This window comes from Felis catus, chromosome F2, assembly GCF_018350175.1.
Source record: "Felis catus isolate Fca126 chromosome F2, F.catus_Fca126_mat1.0, whole genome shotgun sequence".
NCBI lineage: Eukaryota > Metazoa > Chordata > Mammalia > Carnivora > Felidae > Felis > Felis catus.
In genome coordinates, this window is record NC_058385.1 from 48,259,280 (window position 1) to 48,285,626 (window position 26,347).

The 26,347-nt window shown below is 40.5% G+C and overlaps 1 pseudogene; it reads left to right on the top strand.

Moving 5' to 3' along the window:
- The first annotated feature begins 3,096 nt into the window (after nucleotides 1-3,096).
- LOC123383064 overlaps nucleotides 3,097-26,347 on the top strand; it is a 66,183-nt pseudogene continuing 42,932 nt past the window's right edge.

Genomic DNA, 26,347 nt, shown 5'->3' on the forward strand with positions numbered 1-26,347 from the left:
CATTGGAAACAAGAATGTCTGTTCTCACCACTCCTTTTTAACACTGCACTAGGGTTCCAGCTAGTGCAATAAGATAAGAAAAAAATTTTATAGGGATTAATTTTCCAAGGCAGCTGCCAAAGTTAACAGAGGGATAGTGCTGGTGATCAATGGTTGACACCATCTACAGGATCACCTGGAGGCTAGAATGACCTGGCAGATGGTGCTGGACTGGAAAGTGGTGGTCATGCACTGTAAGAATATTAACATTTCTGACAACTTCTACAGAATTAGGGGGAGGTACCAGGCTTTGGACTTCTTCCACAAGCACATAGACACCAACCCATCCTATGGTCCCTACTACTTCTGGATATCCAAGCACATCTTTAGGTAGATTGTGCAATGCATGTGGCCCCACAAGATAGAGCATTTCCAGGCCACTTTAGAACACCTCAAGATATTTGACAAGAAAAAGCAAGTGATTATTTTTCCTTAAATCTGTGTGTCTGAAGCCCACACATAAGTTTGTCTACTTGAGGCACCTGACTTACGAGGTTGACCAGAAGTACCAAATGTTGACAGCCACTCTGGAGAAGAAGAAGTACAATGAGGCCAAGGTTCACTACAGAAGGAGTAGCTCAAACAGGCCAAGGACAACATAGGGAAGAAAACCAGCAAATAAACGGAGGTCCTCAAGACTCACAGACTTCTGATCTGAGCCCAATAAAACCTGTTCATCTCTTAAAGGATATATATAGGTTTTAGAAAGTAAGATATAAAAGCATCATTATTTTCACAGGGCATTTTTTAATATATAAAAAATTAGAATAAGCAGGTTTAGCAAAATAATCAGAAATAAGGTTAATGTCCAACAAAACTTGAGCTGTTTTTATATGTCAAAAAACCAAAAAGAATTAGGAAAATGAAAATTTGTAAATACATTTAATATAAAAACTATAAAATATCTAGTATCTAAGAACAAATTCAAAAAGATATGTGTAAAAACCTCTACATAGAAACTTTAAAATATTTTTGAAAGAAATCAAAGATGGTCTAAATAAATGGAGGAATATACCATGCTCATGGGCTAGTACAATTAACATGGCGAAGTTGTAAATCTTCCCTAATCTATAGTTTTAGCATCATCTCAAAATTCTGACACTTTTTTCTCCACCCCAGTGGAACTTCACAAATTGTTTTTCAAACTTATATGGAAATGTAAGGAGAAACAAAGAAATCAATGAAATAATAAATAGCGCAGACACTGACCAAAGGTTAATAAACACATGACTTTAACACCATAGGCACTTTAGAGAAGTTTGGAAAGAAAAGTATGCAATAAGTTGTGCTGGGATGATTGGAAATCATTATTTTAAAAAAAATTAAACTTAGGGGCGCCTGGGTGGCTCAGTCAGTTGAGCGTCCGACTTCGGCTCAGGTTATGATCTCGCGATTTGCTAGTTCAAGCCCCGTGTTGGGCTCTGTGCTGACAGCTCAGAGCCTGGAGCCTGTTTCAGATTCTGTGTCTTCCTCTCTCTCTGCCCATCCCCTGCTCATGCTCTGTCTCTCTCTGTCTCAAAAATTAAAAAAAAAAAAAAAAATGAAAAAATTAAACTTAACCCCCTACCCACATCATACACAAAAATCCAGGTAGACTGTAGATCTGCATGTAAAAGGCAAATAATAAAATCTCTAAGAATATAAAAGGATATATATATGACCTTAGGATAGAGGAAGATTTCCTAAACTGGACATATAAGCTCTAATCATAAAGAAAAAAGATCATTATGTTAGACTATACTATAATTAAGAATTTCTGTTCATCAAAAAGACAACATTAAGAATTGAAAAAATAAGCCACAGAATGAAAGAAGATATTTGCATACATATTACTAACAGAGGACTCATAACCAGAATATATTTTTAAATTCCTAGAAATTACATAGCAAAGTAAAACGGAGAGTACCAAAAAATATTTTAATGAGCAAAAGACCAGAATAGGCACTCCTCTGAAGAAATACAAATAATGCTCACTTATTCAAATGAGCAATAAACATATGAAAAGGTGCTCAACCTCATTGGCCATCAGGGAAAAGCAAGTTAAAACACAATGAAATACTACTAAACACCCTCCAGGATGACTGTAATCAAATAGACAATAAAAAGTGTTGGTGATGGTGGGGTGTTGGGTGGGGGGATGAGCTAAATGGGAGAGGAGCATTAAGGAGAACACTTGGTGGAATGAGCACTGGATGTTTATAAATAAGTGATGAATTACTATATTCTATTCCTGAAATCATTATTACACTATATGTTAACTAACTTGGATTTAAATAAAAAATAAATGAATAAATGTTCATGGTAATAAAAAGTGTTGGTCAGGGGACAGTGTGGAATAAGGACTCTATTCAACGTTTATTTATTTTTGGGACAGAGAGAGACAGAGCATGAACGGGCAAGGGGCAGAGAGAGAAGGAGACACAGAATTGGAAACAGGCTCCAGGCTCTGAGCCATCAGCCCAGAGCCCGATGCGAGGCTCGAACTCACGGACCGCGAGATCGTGACCTGGCTGAAGTCGGATGCTTAACCGACTGCGCCACCCAGGCGTCCCAGGACTCTATTTACAGCTAGTGAGAGCTTTAACTGACTGATAACAATCACCTTGTAAAACTGTCATTCTCTGTGAGGGTGAAGCATACACATGTCTAATAATTCCACTCTAAGCTATAGTCAATATATGTTCATGCACAGTGTACCAAGAGACAAGAAAAATAATGTTCACAGCATCACTATTTATAAAAGCTCCAAACTGTAAACAATTTCAATGACCATCAAAAATAGAATACTATGGGGGCAGCTGTGTGGTTCAGTTGGTTAAGCATCTGACTTGATTTCAGCTCAGATCATGATCTCACGGTTCATGAGTTCAAGCCCTGCATCAGGCTCTGCTCTGACAGTGCAGAGCCTGCTTGGGATTCTTTCTCTCTCCCTTTCTCCCTGCCTCTCCCCTACTGGCTCTCTCTCTTAAAAATAAATAAACAAACTTAAAAAAATAAAATATTATGGTATGTTCATGCAAAGTAACATCATACAACAATAAATATGAATGAGCTACAGTTACTTGCAAAACCTGAATAAATCTCAAAAAAAAAAATGTTGAGTAAAAGTCAGAGATGGTATAGGTCCATTGATATGAGCTTCAAAAATAAGCAAAGTCAAGCTATATTGTTGGGGATGCATGCTAAGGTAGTAAAACTAAGAAAAGCAAACGAGATTACTTTAAACGGTAGCAGATACTTCATGGGGAAGGGAGGATATTGATTGGGAAGCAGCACCAGAGGACCTTCTGGAATGCTAACCATGTTCTATTTCCTGACCTGGATATTGGTTACAGGATGTTCATTTTATGGTGATCTATTTAGCTATACATTTTTATTTTGTGTACTTTTCTATATGTGTGGTAAATTTCATTATAGGAAGATTTTTTAAAAAGAAAATGGCTCAGCCTGTGGAGGTGGCAGCCATCCATTACTTTGCATCATGGCTGACTCTGGTGAAGCCCAACATTGTTAAAAAGAGGACCAAGAAGTTCATCTGGCACGTCAGACCTATATGTCAAACTGAAGCGCAACTGGCTGAAACCCAGAGGCATTGACGATAGGGTGTGCAAAAGATTCAAGGGACAGATCTTGATGCCCAACATTGGTTATGGTAGCAACAAGAAAACAAAGCACGTGCTTCCCAGTGTCTTCTGGAAGTTCCTAGTCCACAACATCAAGGAGTTTAAGTGCTGCTGACGTGTAACAGATCTTACTGTGCGGAGATTGTTCACAGTGTCTCCTCCAAGAACCACAAAGCCATTGCGGAAAGAGCATCCCAGCTGGCTGTCAGAGTCACCCAACCCAATGCCAGGCTGCACAGCAAGAAAATGAATAGACAGACAGCTTATGTGCACCTCACATTTGTGTTAATAAAACCATTAAACTACAAAAAAAAAGAAAAGAAAAATGGCTCTACCTCACACCATACAGAAATATTAACTCAAAATAGAACATAGACCTAAATGTAAGAGCTAAAGCCTTAAGATTCTTAGCAGAAAAGATATGAGTACATCTTTGTAACCTCAAATAAGACAATTGTATTTTAGCGACAAAAGCACATACAATTTTTAAAGTAGATAAATTAGACTTCATTAAAATTTAACACTTTTGTACTCCAAAGGACACCATGAAGAAAGTAGAAAGTCAATCCACGGAATGGGAGATAGTGTTTGCAAGTCATTTATCTGATATGAGACTAGCATCCAGAATATATAAAAAAATCTTTCAACTCAACAATAAAAAGACAAAATCCAATTTACAAATGGATAAAGGGAAAGAAAAGGCTGTAATGAGCTACAGTTTATGAAAGAAGAATGAGAAAGGATAAAGCCAGGTTTGTGAAGATGTAGAAATGGTAACACATAGCAGAGAAAAGGCAGAGTGTTTTACTCCTGATTGTTCCATCACAGAGCTGAGTCTGGAAACTACAGGAAAATACTTTGAAGGCGGGGGCGCCTGGGTGGCTCAGTCAGTTAATCATCCAACTTTGGCTCAGGTCATGATCTCACAGCTAGTGAGTTTGAGCCCTGAGTTGGGCTGTGTGCTGGCAGTTCAGAGCCTGGAGACTCCTTTGAATTCTGTGTCCCTCTCCCTGCCCCTCCCCTGCTTGCACTGTCTCTGTCTCTCAACAATAAATAAACATTAAAAAAAAAAAAAGATTTTGAAGGTTGAACAATTAAAGCTCAGATTAGGAGTGAAGACTATCAAAGAGGGGGCACCTGGGTGGCTCAGTCAGTTGAGTGTCTGACTCTTGATTTTGGCTCAGGTCATGACTCAAGGTCATGGATTGAGCCCTGCTTTGTGCTCCTTGCTATCAGCTGATGGCTATCAGCTATCCCTGCTTGGGATTCTCTCTCTCTCTCTTCCCCTCTCTCCCCCCACTCTTCTCCTCTTCCTCCCCCTCTTCATGCTCTCTCTAAAAGATTAAAAAAAAAAAAAGACTATCAGAGAGCACTGAGTTGTCTTAAATGAAGTCAAGCTTCCAGACACAGATAAACCATACACCATACTGGCAAATAAAAAATGTTTAAATCTTGAGGAAAAAAAAAATAGGCAAAGGATGTGAGTAATGTTTTCCCAAAGAATATATACAAATGGCCAATAAGCACATGAAAAGATGCTCAACATCTTTAGTCATTAGAGACATGCAAATCAAACCTGCACTGAGATAACACTTCTCTTCTACTGGGATGGTGAAAACAAAAAAGACAAACAACAGTGAACATTGGAGAGGACATGAAGAAATGGAAACCCTCATACATTGTTGATTGGGTTGTGAAATGAAGCAGTCACTTTGGAAAACAGTTCGACAGCTTTGACAGTTACTCAAAAAGTCAGTTACCATAAGACTACTCCTAGGTATGTCCCCAAACTTATGTCCTCATAAAAACTTGTACACAAATGTTCATAGTACCATTATTCCTAATCGAGAAAAAGTGGAAACCACTCAAATGTCTATCAACTGATAAATGGATAAGTTAAATGTGGTATATCAACAGAATAGAATATTATTTGCTATAAACAGGAATGAAACACTGATACCTGCCACAGCTAGAATGAACCTTGAAAACACTGTGATAAGTGAAAAAGAAGCCAGAAGACACAAAAGACCAAATATTGCACATTTGTATTCACTTGACGTGTCCAGAAGAGGCAAATCCATAAAGACAGAAAGTAGACGAGTGGTTGCCAGGGCCTGGGAGGAGGAGAAAATGGAAAGCAACAACTAATGGACCCGGGGTTACTGGGCGGGGTGGGGGGTGGGGGTGGGAATGATGAAAATGTTCTGGGATTAGATTAGTGCTGGTTGCCCAATTCTGTGAAATAGTAAAAACCACTGAATTTAAACTTTAAAACGGTTAACTTTATGATATATTAATTATACCTTAAATTTATTATTCAAAAAGAAGAAAGAAAAGTGGTTGTGTCACTGTATACTTCCTCTAGCAGTGCAGTGAATTCGGGTTGATATGTACAGTTTTTAATTGCCTTCTCATTGCATTTTTAAAAAGTCTCTATCATTCATTCAAAGACTGATTTACTGAGTGACTAGTGTATGCCAAGCACTAAGTATTGTGGGTAGATGCAATGGAGAGGCAAGGTCTCTGCTCTTGGGGGGGAGGGGGGACGCTTACAATCCTACAGTGGAGGGTGAGAGGATGGGGTTACAGAAACTTCAGCAAGAGATAAATCTCTTGCCCAGAGTCACATAGTTAGTAACTAGGGGAGTCATTAAGGAAAGCAAGGTGAAGTCCAAGAGGACACTAGTGGTCTTTTTGAACCCAATACCCTTATTTCACAGAGGAATCTAAGACTCAGAGAGGTGAGAGTGCCCAGTGACATGTGGCTTATTACACATTGTCATAAATATATAAGCATCTCAAGTTTGGGAGCCCAAGGAGACCCTAAAAAACTCTCTTTTTTTAAATTAAAAAAAATTTAAAATAATTTTTTAAAATGTTTATTCATTTTTGAGAGAGGGCGTGAGCCCAGGAGGGCCAGAGAGAGAGGGGAACAGAGGATCCAAAGCAGGCTCTGTGCTGACAGAAGACAGCTTGACATGGGGCTTAAACTCACAAACCATGAGATCATGACCTGAGCCCCAGTAGGATGTTCAACCAACTGAACTGCCCAGGTACCCTGACCCTAAAAAACTCTCAAGGTCAATCCACGTTAAGACCCCTTTCGGATAACCGAATGGGGCTTGGCAGCTTAAGATGCCCCTCAGAAATGGAAAAGCCCTTCAATATGCAGCCAACAATTGATCATTGCTGTTTGCCATGTGCTAACCATTGTGCCATGTATCGGGAACCTGGCAGTGACAGGTTGCAAGCAAGACAGATATGGTCCTCTCCCCATGACTTCACGGGGTCCGGCAGCTCCCAAGTGCAGGCTGACAGCTGACACCTGTTTCAGTGACTATCTAAGAGTCATCTTCAGAGGCAAAAATACCTGTTTTCTTTTAACCCCTCCTCACTATCATGATTCCATTGGTCTGGAGTGGACCTTGGAATCTGTATTTTTAACACTTTCTGAAGGCCACTCTCATGAGCGGCCAGCTTTGGGAACCACTGACCTAATGTACCCAACAACTTAGCTTTTGGAGCTCAGTGAGGCCTGGAAAGACTCACCCAATCCCAAGGCTGGATAAAATTTGTTTAATGTCCAAACCCTGGGGCATTTATTTGTTCCTTAAACAAATATTGAACGCCTACATTTGCTAGGAGATAGGGTTACAGTGAAGATAAGACACTACCTTTCTTACTCCCATGGGGCTTACATCTGCTGGGAGTCGGGGGTAGGCAGGGGGAAAGCCAAGAAAGAAAGAAACAAGGTAATTTAAACTCTGATAATGGGAAGCAGTACAAAGTGAGACCAAGTGAAGTGCATTCAGTAGAAGAGAATACATTAGGTTGAACCATATAAAATTGTCAATATTTGACCATTTTTGATCTACAGAAACAATTGCTTGTGGTTCAGCTTTATAAATAGGCATTAGAGAGCAGTAGAGTCCTTTCTCACCAGGAAAAAAAAGGGGAAGGTGGTCTTACAAGATGGATGTGATTTGACCACAAGAATGACGGATAGAAGCCTAGAGGAAGGGTTTTGTTAGAAGAGTCTCTGAGGAGAAATTGTGGAAAGAATGGACATTCATTCTGGATATGTATAGAACGCTGGGTAGAAGCAGCACAGACGTAAAAGAAGTGTAATGCACAATCACTATTCTTAACAAAGTTATTTACACTTTGATTACAGACATCAATCAATAGGAGGGGCTCCGTCAGTTGAGTGTCCAATTCTTGGTTTCCGCTCTGGTTTCGGCCCAGGTTTCGGTTCGTGGATTTGAGCCCCACATCGGGCTCTGTGCTGGCACAGAGTCTGCTTGGGATTCTCTCTGTCTCCATCTCTCTCAAAATAAATAAATAAATAAATAAATAAATAAATAAATAAATAAATAACCTTGGAAAAAAAAAAAAGACACCGTCAATAAAAACCACGAGTAAAAAATCAAATACTTCTGCACAAAAACTCATGCAATACCCATTGCCCCAAACATCCTGCCAAAAGCTGCTTATCCTCACTCCCTGGTTCAAATGCCACTTTCTCCGTGTTGTGATCCCTCACCTCCACTGTCAGGCGGGACTGCTCCCTCCTCTGGACATCTAAGTTTCACCCTTCACACTTCTCCTTTTGCCATCTACTGTAGCAATTACGAAAGGGCTTAACTCTTTTCTGTATGCAGTGCGCTTGCTCATGGAAATGTCTATGTCATGGGCACCTGGGTTTTTCTGCCAGCGAGAAGCTGTCACCAGTACTGGCTCAAGAGGCAAAAATGAACGCGTGAGTGAATGACAATGACTATCTCCAAATTTTGTTTTGTATTTAAGGTTATGAAGGTATTTAGTAAGTTGTCCCAGGTAACTAATGCAGGGATGAACGTACAGGGTAGGTCTGGGGTAAGCTACCTGCCCAAATAAGTTCCTGTCCCATGGGCCCCTTTAAGCTCCATGTCACAAAGATTAACCTTTCTGTCTCAGGGGTCAGCCCCTGTTGGTCAACACGACTAAACTCCTGGACGGCGTCTTCCCCCCAAGTCAGGAGAGGCCGTCTGGCTGGGTACATACTCGGGTCACAAAAGCTCTGGCACCGGCTTTGGCCTGCCCCATCTTTCTATCGTACAGAAAACTCCCATCTACTGACCCAACAGATCCTCATCCTGGCCACCTGCGAGTCCTGTTTTCTGTGGAATGGCACACGGCTGCTTGCTTTGCGTGTACTCGGATCACTAGGTTCCTTCCCATCTACCTTGTCTTTTGAGGAAATAAGCCCTTTGGCTTATCCTCCTAAGCGCCATTTTCCAGCCACTGAAGTTGCTACCAGGGCTCTATATTGGACCCGGCCTAGTCAAGTCTATATGATTCAGGAGCCGGTTATTCCAGTCTGTGAATTATCTAGCCCGTTTGCTTTTCTTCCTCTCCACTTCTGCCATTTATGTGTGAGGAAATTTTACTGCTCGGTAACATCTCCCTCCGTGTCTGGGCAGAATACTAATACTTACATTTGTTTAGTGCTTTGCAGGCTACAGAATGACATTACATATATAAACTTCCTTTAGCCTCCTAACAGTCTTGTGGAATAGATTTCATTATTCTCCTCTCCCAGCTAAGCAATGATAAATGACTTGTCTGTGATCACACAGCCAGAAAGTACAACAATTGGGTCTTGAACCCGGCTTCTGATTCTCTGTCCGGTGTCATTACTGTTAAGCCCATCAGGGAATGCAAGTTTCCCACTTTGCTATCCATGAGAAGCGGTGAATAGAGCTGGATGGGAGAGTGGTTTCCTGATACCACGAGTAGGAATTACCCGCACATTTAATTCTCTCAGCCCAGCTGCCTGGAGCATCCACTTGGGCAGCATGGTGGTGGCATCCACCCTCGAGGGGCCCACAGCTTCAACAATCATGCAGTCTTGGCCCCAGACAGGCACACCTTCTGAGAAGTATACATTTTCACGTTTATTGTCATTCTGGAGTAGTAACATGTGCACCCTATCGACCCTCTGTCCACTGGGTCACAGGGTACTAATCACCCAAACAAACAAACCAAAATCAGTGTTTACGCTGGGCTTTACAACTTTCACAGCATTTCACAACAACCCTCTGAGTCTCACATGGAAAGAAAATGACAATATCAATATCCCCACTTTACAGATGTGAAGAATAAGTCTCAGAGAGCAACGCTGTGCAACTTTCCACAGTCAACACAATTGAGGACTGTGAAGGAGGCAAGTATCTTCTGAGTCTAAATCTCATGTTCTTTCCAGAGAGACTAGTTATTGACAATAGCCATACATAATGATAATATTTAACATGTGTGTATAGGGCTTTAAAGTTTTATTTTCACATGTATTAGTTCATTTAATCTTCAACAACCCTTATAGGCAGACACTGTTCTTAATTATCTCAATATTGCTTTTTCAATTCCCAGCTGTCTCCTTATTACACCCTTTCATCTTAGAGTCATAAATGCAACTCCCAAGAACATTCATTTATTCATTCAACAGACGTTTTTGAGCACCTATGTGTAAGATTCTGTCCTGGTTACTGTGGGCAAAGCCTATGTTTTCTGCACTCCTGATTCTCCCGGTACACTGTTACAAGAATTGGGACATCATATTTGTGATTATCTGAGAAATGAGAAGGGCAGAAAGACCAACCTCGTATTTTGTTTTTTGTTTTTTTAATTTTTTTAATGTTTATTTATTTTTGAGAGAGAGAGAGAGAGAGAGAGCGTGAGCAGGGGAGGGGCAGAGAGAGAGAGACGGAGACAGACAATGTAAAGCAGGCTCCAGGCTCTGAGGTGTCAGCCCAGAGCCCGACACGGGGCTCGAACCCACGAATTGTGAGATCATGACCCGAGTCGAAGTCGGATGCTCAACCACTGAGCCACCCAGGCGCCCCCCAACCTTGTATTTTGTAAACAGAAATGGGGTGACTAGTTTTACAGAAGGGAAGTGACCTGCCATAGGGCAAAAAAGGCAGGCTCACAAATGGCACCAGACGCTTCAATTAGTGGCTGTTTCTACAGACTAGAAAATAGATTTTATAGCGCAGCCTTAAAAGAATCATTAGCCTAGCCTTGGTCTACAAGCCCTGTTCATGTACAAAGAGAGCAATCATTATGAGTAATGTCATCATCAGATGCTGAGAATAATATTACAGGCCATGGTTATTGAATCAACAAATGATTAAAGGTTGGCTCTGGAGCCCTCCCCTGACCGGGTTCAAGTGCCCATGGCCCCATGCACAGGAAAATCAGTGGTATATGATTTCAATGACTAAGAGAGGAGGAAGACAAGGCCACATGCTATCTTTTCTTCACTTCTTCCTCTCTTCTTTTTACTCTTTTTCTACAGCCACCCAAGGAAGAAAGATAAGTGATTACATGGAGACACGAGAGACTAAATTGGTGAGGGCGTACCACACCTGGTGGCCTGGGGAGATTGGATTCCATTGGGGAAATGACAAGGTTGGTAGAGCTCTAGATTTGCCCTGATATTTTGATCCATAGGAGGGTAACTCAGCACTGCTCCTGTTGTTCATTGCCATTCTGACTGCTCCCAAGATGCTGAAACCAGCCAGGATATGGGCTTGATTCTTGTCACCTTTCCTTGAAAAGTGTAGCTAGGAGGGGCAAGTGGGGAACAGGAAAAGTATTTCCACCATCTGAAGACAGTCTCCAAAAGTGGTACCACTTCGCAATTATTTAGGTGCTATTTTGACATGAAAAGTCATTAGAAGCAGTGAAAAAGCAACACTATAAAAATGAAAGGAGGGCATTCTAACGGCGCTAATGCTTTATGTGTTTGTCCTGTACCCACGCTAACCTACATGCCCTCTGATCGAGGGTGCAGACCCCCCGCCCCTCTGCTGGACAGTCTGTCTGCCTTTCCAGATCCTCCACACCCCTCACAGTGCTCTTGTCCTAGGAGGCTGACTTCCGCATTGACTTCTGCATCAGTGGGGGCTCCCTTGCCCTCTGGCCTCTCCTTGTCGTAGGTCAATGGTAGCACTAAGAGAGTTCAAAGCGTTGGAGGACAGAGAATGATGGGTATTTATCCCCCCAGCTCCCTCCCTATAGGCCAAGGTTTCAGAGGGGTAGCATTGCTGACTGAAGGGCACAGCTGTCTCCTACACCTATGGCTCCCTCCAGGTTCCAGTTATGGTTCCCTTCCCTTTCTTCAGACTGGGCTGAGAATCTGGGGGCTACTCTCCCCCAGGGGCTTCGCCAACACTTGGTGCTTTTTCGACGTAGTCTCTTCATTAAATTTTATTATATATCATCTTTTAAGAGAGCCATTGACTTCAGGCAGACCCCTAACCACTATCCCATCCCAAAGCTTGCTCCTCCTGAGGTTTCAACCTGTTTGCTTTCCAGCCCCTTCACAGATATCCTCCTGCATTTCCTTCCTTCTTTCCTCACTTTACAAATCCAAAGCTCCTAATCTTTTTCCTTGCCAGTTCCTTTGGTGTTCATCTACATCATTCCAATCAATCTATATGAAAGTAACATACCCTAAGGCAATGTTTCTTGACCTGAACAACAACAACAACAACAAAAATCCTCTCTAGAAGACAAGACTATCAGGCTGTTACAGTGAATTTCATTCCAAATATATGTAAAGTGAAAAAAACAGTGTGTCAAAGAGCAGCTTTGTGAACTAAGCCCTCCCACTCATTTTGATACACCCAATAAAAGGGGCTGCCTCCCCAACTCCTGGGAATCTCAAAAATGTGGATGAGATCTAACCTTAATAGGCATCCTTTGAATTAAAAAAAAATATTTTTTTTTTTTGTCCATTCTAAATGAATCTGCAAAAAGCAGAATAAAAAGAGAAGACCTGGCTCTTTCTCTGGAATCTACTCTCTGGGCAGCTTCTTGTGCTCTATAAAGAACTATAGCTGCAATAAAATATTTAATCCAGGAGACTGTGGTGGGATTTATTGTGTAAGAAGAATGCTAAACCAAGTTTGGAACTCCTGTCCACATTCTAGATGCAGGAGTCTTTGTCTGGTCTGAGAGATTCAATGGAAGAAGAGAAAGAAGAAGGGAATGTAGAGGAACCGCATGGACTTCCATTTCCAGAACCCTCGGGGGTTAGAGAACATAAAATCCTTCCCTCCACAAACTCCTTTCAATGCTAGATAAAACACAGCAAACATCCCTGTGTAGCTGAGCTCCTAAGAAAGCAAGCAAGATCCAAAGGTCCAAATGAAAGATGGAACCAAAGACTAGAGAGAGAAGGGCCAAGGTTGCTACTCCATCTGTTTGGATGGGGGTATTTGCCTCCATCCAGGTAATCAGGAAGGACACTTGGGATTTTGTGGCCACAAGGGGACAGTAGAGTAGGCAGAGAGTTGGAACTGAGAACCGGGCCTATAGCTACACCCCTTGAAGGGTTATGTCCTTGGGGAAGGGAAGAAGTAGAAACTATCCGCCCACCAGCCTGGAGAGATAACAAGGAAGTATGTCTGTTTCAGTCCAGGCTCTGGGTGGAGATAAAAAAGAGTCAAAGCTAGTTATTTCCTGCCATGACTTACCCTCACAGGAGTTCTGAGCCCCAGGTGTATTCCACTTCTATGATATGCAAATCTTCAAGCTAAGATATTAACATAGGAATGTGGTTCTAGGCCAAGGATTCTCCTACCCCTCCAGCAGAAGCAAACACACAGACACACACCTTCACTCTTGCACACACCTCTGAAAAGCGTACCTTCAACCCAGGTTGCTCAGGGACTGTTCTGGTAAAAGCTTGCTGAAGATGAGATTACAATAGAAAATTCAATATTCACACGAAGTCCCAAGCAGAATAAATAACAATTAAAGTCACACCTTGACATGTTGCAGGAAATTTCACAACACCAAACAGAGTGAGAGAGAGACAGAACAGGTTACCCACATAAGAGCTACACTTAGGCTGACAGCAAAAGCAACAATAGAAACTAAAAACTAATGGAATAATATTTTCAAAGTGCTGAGAGAAAATAGCTGCCAGCCTCGTTTACTGTTGAGGCTAGAATAGCTGAAAAATAGACATTTTCAGGCATACATGAGAGCTCCCCACCAACAGAACCTTACTGAAGGGACTACAAAAAAGTGTGTTTCGAGGAAAGCGAATGTCCCTGTACAGTCCTAGTCTGGTTTGAGAGAGGACAAAGATGTGGCAACATGGGCTAACTTGAACTTCGCCAAATGACACATGCTTAATTGGAGATTTAAGGGTAACTAGGAAAATAATAGAAACTGAATGAATGACTCCTACATCAGAAGAGAAGAAAATGGATGGTGTTCTCGGAGAGGAGAAAGGCAATCGCACTGGGGAAGATCTGGAAGGAATTCCCTACCCACGCTGTCTAGTGCTCACGGAGAAATCCAGGCCAAGATGAGAGGAAACAACGCATCCAGAGTGGTCTTCAAAGAGACCAAGGTCATGGAATTCTAGGGAGGTGGAAAGGCCTGAATCCAGACACAGATATTTGAGCCCAGGGGTTAAAGGTGGCATGAGTGAATATTTAGTGGCCAAGTTGTCCAGGAAAGTTGTTTCTTTTTTTTTTTTTTTTTTTTTTTTTAATTTTTTTTTTTTTTCAACGTTTATTTATTTTTGGGACAGAGAGAGACAGAGCATGAACGGGGGAGGGGCAGAGAGAGAGGGAGACACAGAATTGGAAACAGGCTCCAGGCTCTGAGCCATCAGCCCAGAGCCTGACGCGGGGCTCGAACTCCCGGACCGCGAGATCGTGACCTGGCTGAAGTCGGACGCTTAACCGACTGCGCCACCCAGGCGCCCCGAAAGTTGTTTCTTTAAGATGTTTACATACTTGATGCTTGAAGTATATGTGCTATATGCTGTTTCCTGTATTGATTAAACTTCATAAAATAGCATTTATTTCTGATTTTAAGATAATATACATTTAAAATTCAGAGACTAGGGGCGCCTGGGTGGCTCAGTCAGTTAAGTGTCCTATTTTGGCTCAGGTCATGATCTTGTGCATCCGGCTCCGTGCTGACGGCTCGGAGCCTGGAGCCTGCTTTGGATTCTGTGTCTCCCTCTCTCTGCCCCTCCCCAACTCCCACCCTGTTTCTCTCTCAAAAATAAATAAAACATTACAAAATTTTTTAAAAAGTAAAATTCAGGGAATACAAGGAAGAATTCAAATCCTTAACGCAATCATATGGTTAGAGCATGTCTACCATTTCAAGTTTTACAGCAACTCAGCCATAAGTCCCGAAAACCTCTCCCTCTGGAACGTTTATTTAAACGCACCGAGAGAAGAGATTCCTCTCGTAACTCTCAAGTATTTCGGGGGTTCCACTCCTTTCTCTTCTACTCTGAGTGGAAATGCAGAAAAACAGGATCAGAACTCAGAGAAAGAGCATGGGGCCATCTCAGTAAAACTGAGTATTCTGAAATGGAAATCGAATCACAAATGTCAAGAAGCCTTTTCACGTTTAAACCCCAAGGAAGGTTAAATAAAAATAGTCTTATTCATACAGTCTTCCATTAGTGTGTTTTGCTAAATATGTCAGTTTCATCGTTGATTTCCCCCATTATTGTTAAACAACTCTTCTATGCTAGGTCATCTGTAGTCTGTTTATCACTTGATTCATTCATCTTCCTTATTAAACATATTGCTAACCAGGGAAGTGGTTATCAATAATATGCTAATCTCGATAAGCCTCGATTTCTTAATTGCGTTATGGAGATGATTGCATCTACTGCACTGAGTTATTGAGGTATAAATAAACTCATTTTATGTCTATTAACTGGCACTAAACAGGTGCTCAGTTAATATTAATGTCATCCATATTCTGGTAATCTAGGGATGGTCTGCAAGCTGAATCCAGAGAGTATATGAGTTTTATTTGTCTTCTAGGGTTTTGTTTTTAATTGAATTGTTCACTGAATTAAATATAAAGAGATGTTATGGGGCGCCTGGGTAGCTCAGGTCATAATCTCGCGGTCTGTTGAGTTCGAGCCCCGCGTTGGGCTCTGTGCTGACAGCTCAGAGCCTGGAGCCTGCTTTGGGTTCTGTGTCTCCTTCTCTCTCTGCTCCTCTCTCACTCGCACGCTGCCTCTCTCTCCCTCTCAAAAGTAAATAAACATTAAAAAAAAATTAAAGAAAAACAGAGATGTCAAATAAATCTAGATATCCAAAATCATTTAAGTATTTTTGAAGATAACCCTCACCCAGATTCCCACAATTCAACAATTGCCCCCATCAGATGGAATGCATACTCGAGTTCGTCCTCACACTGGGCCACCCTCATGTCCTCTGCTTGGCTCTTGTAGGCATTTGACTTTGACATTACTTTAATCTTTTATTCCTATCCTAGCTTACTGCTTCAGATAAAAACTCAGTACTTACGGTAGAAGTCTTATTCAAGTGCACATAAGAGATAAAATGTCAAAAACTAAAGTCCCCTACTATGGGTAACATTTCATTTTCACCTAGTTACCAAGGTTTCACTATCAAATATTTTTACCCTCCATATTCATAATTAATCCATGAATTATACAAGTGGCCAATGTGCAATTATCCTAAATTTTCTTTCTAGACATTCCTGCCTATTTTCTATTAGTGAAAAATTACCTCCTCATCATGTCCTGCTTCAAACTATACAACATCACGAGACAGCCTCTGAAATTATAATTGTTTCAATACCCTTAATCTTCAGCAACTTCAATAGCTCTCCAAAATATAATAGAATAAGGGAATGAACTTTTATACCTTTTGATTATCGTTTGCTTGAACCATGAAGCAGAGCTTTCTGAGCCTTTGGCACCGATGCTTTTCAGAAAGTTTTTCATTTCTTTTTTTTTTTTTTTAATTTTTTTTTTTTTCAACATTTTTTATTTTATTTTTTGGGACAGAGAGAGACAGAGCATGAACGGGGGAGGGGCAGAGAGAGAGGGAGACACAGAATCGGAAACAGGCTCCAGGCCCTGAGCCATCAGCCCAGAGCCTGACGCGGGGCTCGAACTCCCGGACCGCGAGATCGTGACCTGGCTGAAGTCGGACGCTTAACCGACTGCGCCACCCAGGCGCCCCGAGTTTTTCATTTCTTATCACTACTACCACTCCGTAATTTTCTCATATAGTTATCTACTTACAATAGATTTCATGAAGAAGGACCTGTGACTGGTGCCTGAATTTATGCTGCTGGCCTGTTTGCTTGGTTTTAGCCAGAGTTTGGCAGACTTTGTAGAACAAAACGAAACCTCGCCCTAAAACTTTTAACACTTAAATAGTCCAAATACTCCAGATTTTTGCTCTGCCCAAAATCTCTGTGCTAATGTGCTAGTGCAGTTAAGCTGTGGGAAACAATATACACAACTTCTCGAGGGGATTCAGAAGTCATTTAGAATTAATTTCTCACCAGTGATCAGAGAAGAATCTGTCAGGATTCCCTCAAAAGCACACAGAAATATTTTATGAACTTCTGCAGGGTATAAACCAGTATCTAAAAAGTCAAGGTATACAATTGAACTGACTTTTGAGCAGGCTGTGTGCCCACGATCTAGAAAACTCTATTTTCCAAGTTAGTGATCAAAAATTTCAAGGGCCTTTACCTAGTGCCTCTCAAAATTCTTATTTTGCTCTTTTTTTTTTTTTTCATTTCTTCCTTCTTCAACTTCTTTTCTCAACTTTCTCTCCACAAAAAGTATACCGTTCCTCCCACACCTTCTGGTTCCTTTTCATGGTTTGACAATACAATTCAATGACAAAAAGTGTTATCAGTTATTCGCTAAAGTGTGGGGGAAAATCGTGTGCTGTGTTACAAAATACAACTTTAGGCAACTACTCGTAATTAATATACCTTTCGGTTATTCACAACATCGTGCATTTTTTTTTTTTTTTTTTTTTGGTCAGGTAAAGGGGCCATTAAAAAATGAAAAGTAAAACAAAGATCTAAAACGCAGCTGGTAATGGGCATGAAATTAGCATCCTTGGTCACTAACAGGCACTCTGTTCTTTTTTTTTGGCAGGCATTCTGGTTAGTCGCTGGACTTACCGCTCCCTGTTGCTTATGCCAGCTCTCATGACTCCTTTCGCCCACTTTTCTCATTCAGGTTACCTGCCTCACCCTGAAAGCATTTCAGTTTGCAGCCCCTGAGACAGTAAAAACCCGAATCGCTGAAGCCAGGAATATATCACCTCGGCAATTCAAGGACTTCTGTGGAGCAGGGAGGCTACTTCAGGTCCTACCCAACTTGGAACTGAAAATTCTTCTGAAAATTCATGATAACCAAGGAAACCGTCTCACATTTACAACACAGACAGCTGCAGAGGGAGGGGGCCACAGTTCAGCCCAGAAAGGAAAAGCCTTCTCAGGATAACAGGCGTCATTTTGCAGAGAGCTTATAGTGAAAAACAGCAATGCACAAACCTAGCATAGCCAGTAACAGCAGGAGTGCAGAATTTTAGGAAAACGGTTGAGAAGCTTTCTTATCAGAGACAATCAGGACTGATAGTCTGTTCATTGCACAACTTGCTTAGAGCACAGAATCTTGAAAAAAAAAAAAAAGACAACAGATACCTTATATATTTTATTTTAACTTAAAACGCATAAACACCAGTCTTTAAATGTAGAGCCTAGTTACTTTCTTGTAGTATGGATCAAGGGAACTCTTGAGTTGCCTTTCTTGCATATGTCTTTCCTACATAGGTTTATGAATTGCCCTCGATTTCCAGTTTGGGTCGTAATAAAGCAGAGCAAAATCTTAAGGGCATTTGGAAAGCAAACAGAACATATTTTTTCTACCAGATCTTTCCAATCTTCTTTCCAATCTTTTACAATTGTGGTGTTCACATCAAATTCAAAAGTGGCTTTTTCGGCAACTCACCAAGTCTTTTTTTTTTTTTTTTAATTTTTTTTTTCAACGTTTTTTATTTATTTTTGGGACAGAGAGAGACAGAGCATGAGCATGAACAGGGGAGGGGCAGAGAGAGAGGGAGACACAGAATCGGAAACAGGCTCCAGGCTCCGAGCCATCAGCCCAGAGCCCGACGCGGGGCTCGAACTCACGGACCGCGAGATCGTGACCTGGCTGAAGTCGGACGCTTAACCGACTGCGCCACCCAGGCGCCCCCCAAATCTTTTTGAAGTAATAAATTTAGTTTCAATAGTGTATTACTTTCCTGTTGCTGTTGGAACAAATTACCACAACCTTAGCTGCTTAAAACAATCCCCACTTACTGTCTCATAGGCCTGTAGGTCAGAAGTTCAGTGGACTCTGCTTAGGGTCCCACAAGGCTGAAATAGATGTGTTGATAGAACTTCATTCCTTAGTGGAGGCTCTCAGGGGAGAATCCCTTCCACAATCATTTGGGTTGTTGGCAGAATTGAATTCTGTGAGGTTGTAGGACCGAGGTCCCTGTTTCCTGGTGGGCTGTTGGCCAGGGGTCATTCTCATGTTCTGGAGGCTACCCACATTCCCTGGCTCTTGGTGTTTTTCCTGAATCTTCAAAACCAGCACTGCTGGGGTAAATCCTCGCACCTCTAGTATTTCTGATCTTTCCTTCTACCTCCTCTCTCCTGACTTCTTCTGCATTTATGTGATGACTTTGAACCTTTCCAGAACATCCAAGATAATTTCCTTACTTTAAGGTCAACTGATTAATAATCTTAATTCCATCCTTTAGATCAGTACCTAGATTAGTGTTTGAATAACCAGGGGGTGGGAATCTTCCAGAAAATCTTCAGAATTCTGCCTACGCTAAATAGAATCAACAGCTCTTTTGCTTTATACTCATATTTTACACGTTATGAAATATTTGATTAAATGAAATATTTAAAATAAGAATTACAAGTGGCAAAAGCAATTTGGGCACAAACAACAACTCAACAACTCAGTTCGGAGGAACAGAAGTCTGTAATTATCCTGGGGAGTAGCCTACCAGCTGTGAGCATGCAATATAGCGTAAACATTTGTCAGTGTATTTCCCCAAGAGATGGTGAGTATTGATCAGATGAATGTAAGTCAGTTGACACAATTCTAGTGAAACAGATGAAAGAACAGCCATGTGATCATCTTGAAAAATGCTGATTGGGAACTCTGAGTGGTTGGGGATTGTTCTGATGGCATTCTCTAAAGGGTATTGGATGGGGTCCCAGCCTCTTTTTGGCAACCCTCCCAGATGAAAGTGTCTGAGATTTCTTCTTTGTTGGCTGATCACTTTCTCTGGAGGGTAATCCTCTAGAACTCAGTCTGGGGTGGAGCTGGTGATAGGAAGAAGCCCAACCTCTAGTACTGTGAGAGCCAAGCTTGGGAATGGGGCCAGTGGTACAGAATGTAGACTTTAAAATGTTTTCTGCCATTGTTTTCAGATCGTACTTTTTCCGTGTTCAGAATGACCCAATGCTGCCAATTGCTTGAGTTCTACTGGTTCATGTTGAGTTTCTTGCTTGAGTTATCTAGGCTTCGGCTCTCTCCTCCCTGCTCAGTCCTACCACTTGGCCATATGCTTTACAACTTTAAATTTTTTGTTTCCTCTGTCTCTGTTTCTACAATATCTGAAACACATGTCCCCTTGCTTGTCACCCAGTGCACTTTTCAAAATGTCCATGTGTGATTTGGACATTTTACCACTTTTATTGGGAATGTAACTTGAGATTTCCTTCACATTGTATTGTTAAAAATATTGTATTGAGTTTGGGGAGTGCAAACAAATTTTTTTTCCTATATAAACATCAGCCAAAAAAATCTTATATCATGATATACTTATGTCCTAAAAAATTTGGATATTAAAATTCAGAATCATTTTATTGACAGAACATTGACTAGAAAGTCATTCTATAGGAAATACTTTCTTCATGAAAAGAAAAGGAAAGCAGGAAAGAAGGACAAATGAAAATAAATGTAGAAATGTCAAATAAGAAATAAATCCCAATATAATATTAATTAAAATAAATGTAAATGGTAAAGTTACTATATTAGGGCATTCCAGAGAAACAGAACCAATGGCATGGATATATACATTTTCTATTCTTCACATATTGTATATAATGTTGCCCTTAATCTTTCATGAAAAATGAGATATGCATGAATCCCACCTAATGAAAAAGGGCATCTCATACCTTTGATGCAGCAATAATCAACCACATGATTTCACACACTAGGAATAAAAGTATTGCATGGAGTTATTTGAGAGTAGAAATACATTAATATATGCTGGTCACAAATCTCAAATAAGGTCAATATAAAAAAGCATATGCTGAAATTAATTATACCTGTCCAAAAATCCATTCCCTTAATCTTTTGAAGCATATTAGCAAATACATTATCTAAGGGTTTAACTGTGGATTATTCCTTTAATAAATACTCTGATTTAAAATAATGAGTTAGAATCATGAAAAGAGTTACTGACTTATTGCTTTCTACTGTGAGTTCTGTGATAATTATTTACATTTGATTTTCACTTAAATACTTTTCTATATTTCTAGACCTTCAAAGTTACTTTATGCACCTAAAGTATATATTTATACTTTATATATATTCTCTAAAGTGTTCTCTAAAGTGTATATTTAACACAAAGTTTTAGTTAAATTCATTAAAAACAAAATACAATACACAATATATGAAGAAAATCTAAATGGAGATGATGTTTGTGGTTGATTTATGATATTGATGTAAGTTACCATGAAATAGGTGATCAAAGCATCATTATTCTGGGTTAATAAGACTAAGGAATGTTCTGAATTTATTAAGTAAAAGGTTTTGCCAATTGGTCTTTAGGAAAAAGAGATGGTAGTCCAGTAAAATACTGACATGTCTTCATAATAGCAGTAGTTGAAGTAGAGAATAATAGTTGATGTGGTTGAAATGAAGAAATCTTCAGAGATACCAGAAGATAGCTAACTCTCTCTTAATAGGGCATACAATTGTATACCACATTTCTTTTTCTTCATAATTTCTTTAAAAGTTTATTTTAGGGGCGCCTGGATGGCGCAGTCGGTTAAGCGTCCGACTTCAGCCAGGTCACGATCTCACGGTCCGTGAGTTCGAGCCCCCCGTCGGGCTCTGGGCTGATGGCTCGGAGCCTGGAGCCTGTTTCCGATTCTGTGTCTCCCTCTCTCTCTGCCCCTCCCCCATTCATGCTCTGTCTCTCTCTGTCCCCCCAAAAATAAATAAATAAACGTTGAAAAAAAATTAAAAAAAAAATAAAATAAAATAAAAGTTTATTTTAATTATTTTGAGAGAGAGCAAGCGCATGGGAGGGGCAGAGAGAGGGGGAGAGAGAGAGAATCCCAAGCAGCCACCATACTGTCAGCATGGAGCCTGATGCGGGGCTCGGACTCAAGAACCATGAGATCATAACCTGAGCGGAAATCGAGTCAGACGCTTAACTGACTGAGCCACCCAGGCAGCCTTGTATCCACGTTTCTTAATAACTACCTCAGTCCTGAAAATTATGGAAATCATTACTCCCAGATCATTATATCACAAGAATGGTTCTTGAATGCTTGCATTCTGTATTTTGAACAAGGATCATAGTGGATTTGAAATGCATAACTTAGCCTACATGTAAACTTAATATATTTTGGTTAATAAAACATAATTGTTCTTAATGTATTTAAAAATGTGATTAAAAAATGGGCAGACATTTATACAAAGACATGGAGATGACTAACAGGCACATGAGAAGATGGTCAACGTCACTCATCAACAGGGAAATATAAATCAAAACTACAATGAGATATCACCACACACATGTCAGAATGGCTAAATCAAAAACACAAGAAACAAGTGTCAGCAAGGATGTAGAGAAAAAGGAACTGTATGACTGTTGATAGGAATGGAAACTGGTGCAGCCACAGTATGGTAAGTTCCCCCCAAAATTAAAAGTAGAATTACCATATTACTCAGTAATCCCACTACTGGGTAGTTACCCAAAGAATACAAAAACACCAATTCAAAAAGATATATGCATCCTTATGTTTTTTGCAGCACTATTGACAGTTGTCAAATTATGGAAGCAGCCCAAGTGTCCATCAATAGATAAATGGATAAAGAAGATGTGGTATGTATACACAATGGAATATTACTCAGCCATAAAAACGAATGAGGTCCTGTCACTTGCAACAACATGGATGGATCTATGGGACCCTAAGGATGCTAAGTGAAAGACGTCAGTCAGAGAAAGACAAATAGACGCTTTCACTTGTATGTGAAGTTCAAGAAATAACACAAATGAACAAAGGACAAATGAGACAAACAACAAAACAGACTCTTAACTACAGAGGACAAACTGATGGGTACCAGAGGGGAGGTGGGGGGTAGGAGGATGGGTGAAACAGGTGAAAAAAATATTTAAAAAAATAATTATGTGTATAATGACATATAAATATATAACATTGGCCCATGTGATTATGGAGGCTGACACATCCGAAGATTAGCAGTCAGCAAGCTGGAGATCCCGGAATGCCAATGATGTATCTTTAGCCCAAATGCTAGTAGGCTTGAGACCCAGGAAGAGCTGATGTTGCAGTTCAGGCCCCATGGCGGGAAAAGACCAATATCCCTGCTCAAGACAGTCCCACAGGAAGAAATCCCCTCCCACTTGCTGGATGATCAGCCTTTTTATTCCAGCTAGGCTTTCATCTGAAATATGTGAGGCCTGCTCACATTGGGAGGCACAGTCTGTTTTATTCAGTCTACAAAGTCAAATATTAATCTCATCTAAAGGTGCCCTTACAGACATACCCAGAATAATGTTTAATTTAAAAAAAAATGTTTATTTATTTGGCGGCAGGGAATGAATGGGGGAGGGGCACAGAGACAGAGAGAGAGAGAACCTCAAGCAAGCACCACGATATCAGAACAGAGCCGGATGTGGGGCCTGATCTCAGGAACTGTGAGATCATGACTTGAGGCAAAAAAATCAAGAGTTAGAAAAAAAAAAAAAAATCAAGAGTTAGACGTTTAACCAACTGAGCCATCCAGGTGCCCTTTTTTAATTTGAGAGAGAGAGAGCGCGTGCACAAGTGGGGGAGAGGGACAGAGGGAAAGAGAGAGAGAATCTTTTTTTTTTAATAAAAAAAATTTTTTAACATTTATTTATTTTTGAGAGACAGAATGTGAGAAAAGGGAAAGGCAGAGAAAGAGGGAGACACAGAATCCGCAGCAGGCTCCAGGCTCTGAGCTGTCAGCATGGGGCTGGACGTGGGGCTCAAACTCATGAAGTGAAATCATGACCTGAGCCAAAATCAAGAGTCTAACTCTCAACTGACTATGCTACCCAGGCCCCCTCAGAAGAATGTTCGACTAAATATCTGGGTACCGTGTGGCCTAGTCAAGTTGACACATAAAATTAATCATCACAGTTATTGATTAAAAAACAGAGATGCGGATATTGGATTAAAGGAAAGATGTTACCTGTAAAATACACATTTAAAATAGAAAGACATGGAAAAGTTAGAAATAGAAGCATTGAAATAAAAATACCAGGCAAAAATGAGAAATTAAAAGAAAGCTGAGGTAGCAATCTTAGTATCTGACAAAATAAAATCCAAGTAAAAAATAGCATAAAAGTTGGCAAGTCTGGTAACAAAAACAACATGACATAACCATCATGCACCTATAAGTACTTAATAAAACAGTCTCAAATATATAATAAACAACTGAGAGAAACAGACAAATCAAAAATTATAGCTGGAGATTTTAACTGACAGATCAAGCAGATAAAAAAAATAATAGGGATGAGGGAATTTCTGAAAAATGTAGTCGATAGGCTTGAGCTGGTTGAAGAAAGTAAAAAGGAGAATGAGATCTTCAGCACAACGTCATTTGTGTAGATTAAAAATAGGTTCACAAAGAATAATGACACATATTTTACTGGCATACATACAAGTAGAAGGATATTTATCGCCCACAGTAAAATGGTTGCCTAGTGGAAGGAGAGAGAGGAGTGAGGAAAGGGGATAAATACATTTAAAAGAATGAGGGAGGGGCGCCTGGGTGGCTCAATTGGTTAAGCCTCAGATTCTTGATTTCGACTCAGGTCATGATCTCCAGGTTCGTGAGTTGGAGACCCGTGTGGGGCTCTACGCTGGTGGCTCAGAGCCTGCTTGGGATTCTCCCTCTCTCTCTACCCCTCCCCCACTCTCACATTTTATCTCTCTCTCTCTCCCCACCTCTCTCAAAATAAATAAATAAACTTAAAAAACAAAACAAAACAAAACAAGAGAGAGGTCTTGCATGGACTGATAATTACAGGAATATTAGCTCAGGTCTTAAAAAACAATGTCAATAGTACTCCTATATCCCTATCATAACTCTTCTCACTCCTACCCCAAAGGAAACACTACAGTTTATGAAGTGTACATTTCAAACAAGGTTAGAAATGAGTTGAGCAGTTGAGCCTCCTGTTTCAAGATGGTGAACTTATGGGGGGAGTCTATCAACTGCTGAGAATTTCCACACATTTCTGGAGAAAGCAAGCCGAAAATGGAATGTTAACTGATGGAGCAGACTGTAGGAAACTTTCTTGGATTACCTAAGATGTGGCCCGCCACTGAGAAGGAAGCTGATTTGCCTATAGAAACTCTGGTTCAGGACACAAACATTCAAAAATGGCGGATCCAAAAGAGGGCACAACACTGGAGTCTGCCTATGGAACAGTCATCTTTCCTGTCCCTCCCACAGAATACCAGGCAGCCCCCAAGGTTAGGATGAACAGGAAGGTACTTATCTAAGGAAACTGATCATAAGGACAACTAGATAACAGTGCAGCACCTCTGCATTTTGGCATTTTGAAGTTCCCAAGCAATTGGTTGATCCACAACTGATCATCTGAAAACAAATGGCCCTGCCATTCAACAGGGCCATCCACAAAGCCAATCTCCCAATGAATGAACTTTTCTCTTGCTTCATTTTTAAATATACATGAGCAACCAAGTATCACTAGACATTGGAGAAAAGACTGCAACAAGAAAAAGAAGGACCACGGCGCCTGGGGGGCTCAATCAGTTGAGCTTCTAACCCTTGATTTGGGCTCAGGTCATGATCTCATGGTGGTGAGATTGAACCGTGCATCGGGCTCCACACTGAGCATGGGGCCTGCTTGGGATTCTCTCTCTTCCTCTCTCTCTCTCTCAAAATAAATACATAAACATTAAAAAAAAGAAGGACCAAATTAAACAGAGAAACTGCTCCAAGAAGATATATGAAATTTGGAGAATAGTAGATAACAAACAAAACAAAAAACGTTTATGTATATTCAAAAATAATTTAGAAATAAGAATTGCACTTTCAAAACAAGGAAAGGATGCTGTAAAAATAGAATTAGAGAACAAGAAAGAACTCTTGGAAATTTAAAATGATTGCCAAACTTTAAAAATTTAATAGAAAGGGGTGACTGGGTGACTCAGTCAGTTAAGCGTCCAACTTCAGCTCAGGTCATGATCCCAAGGATTTGAGTCTGAGCCCCGCATCTGGCTCTGTGCTAACAGCTCAGAGCCTGGACCCTGTTTCGGGTCCTGTGTCTCCCTTTCTCTCCGCCCCTCCTGTGCTCATGCTCTGTCTCTCTCTCTCTCAAAAATAAATAAAAATTAAAAAAAAATTTTTTTAATTAACCGGCTTGGAAGATAAAGGTGGAAAATACAAGGGCAATGAGGTCTATATCTCATTAACTAGAATCACAGAGAAAGAGAACAGAAACAAAGGGGTGGAAAAGAAGAAATCATGGGAAAAAATGGATTTT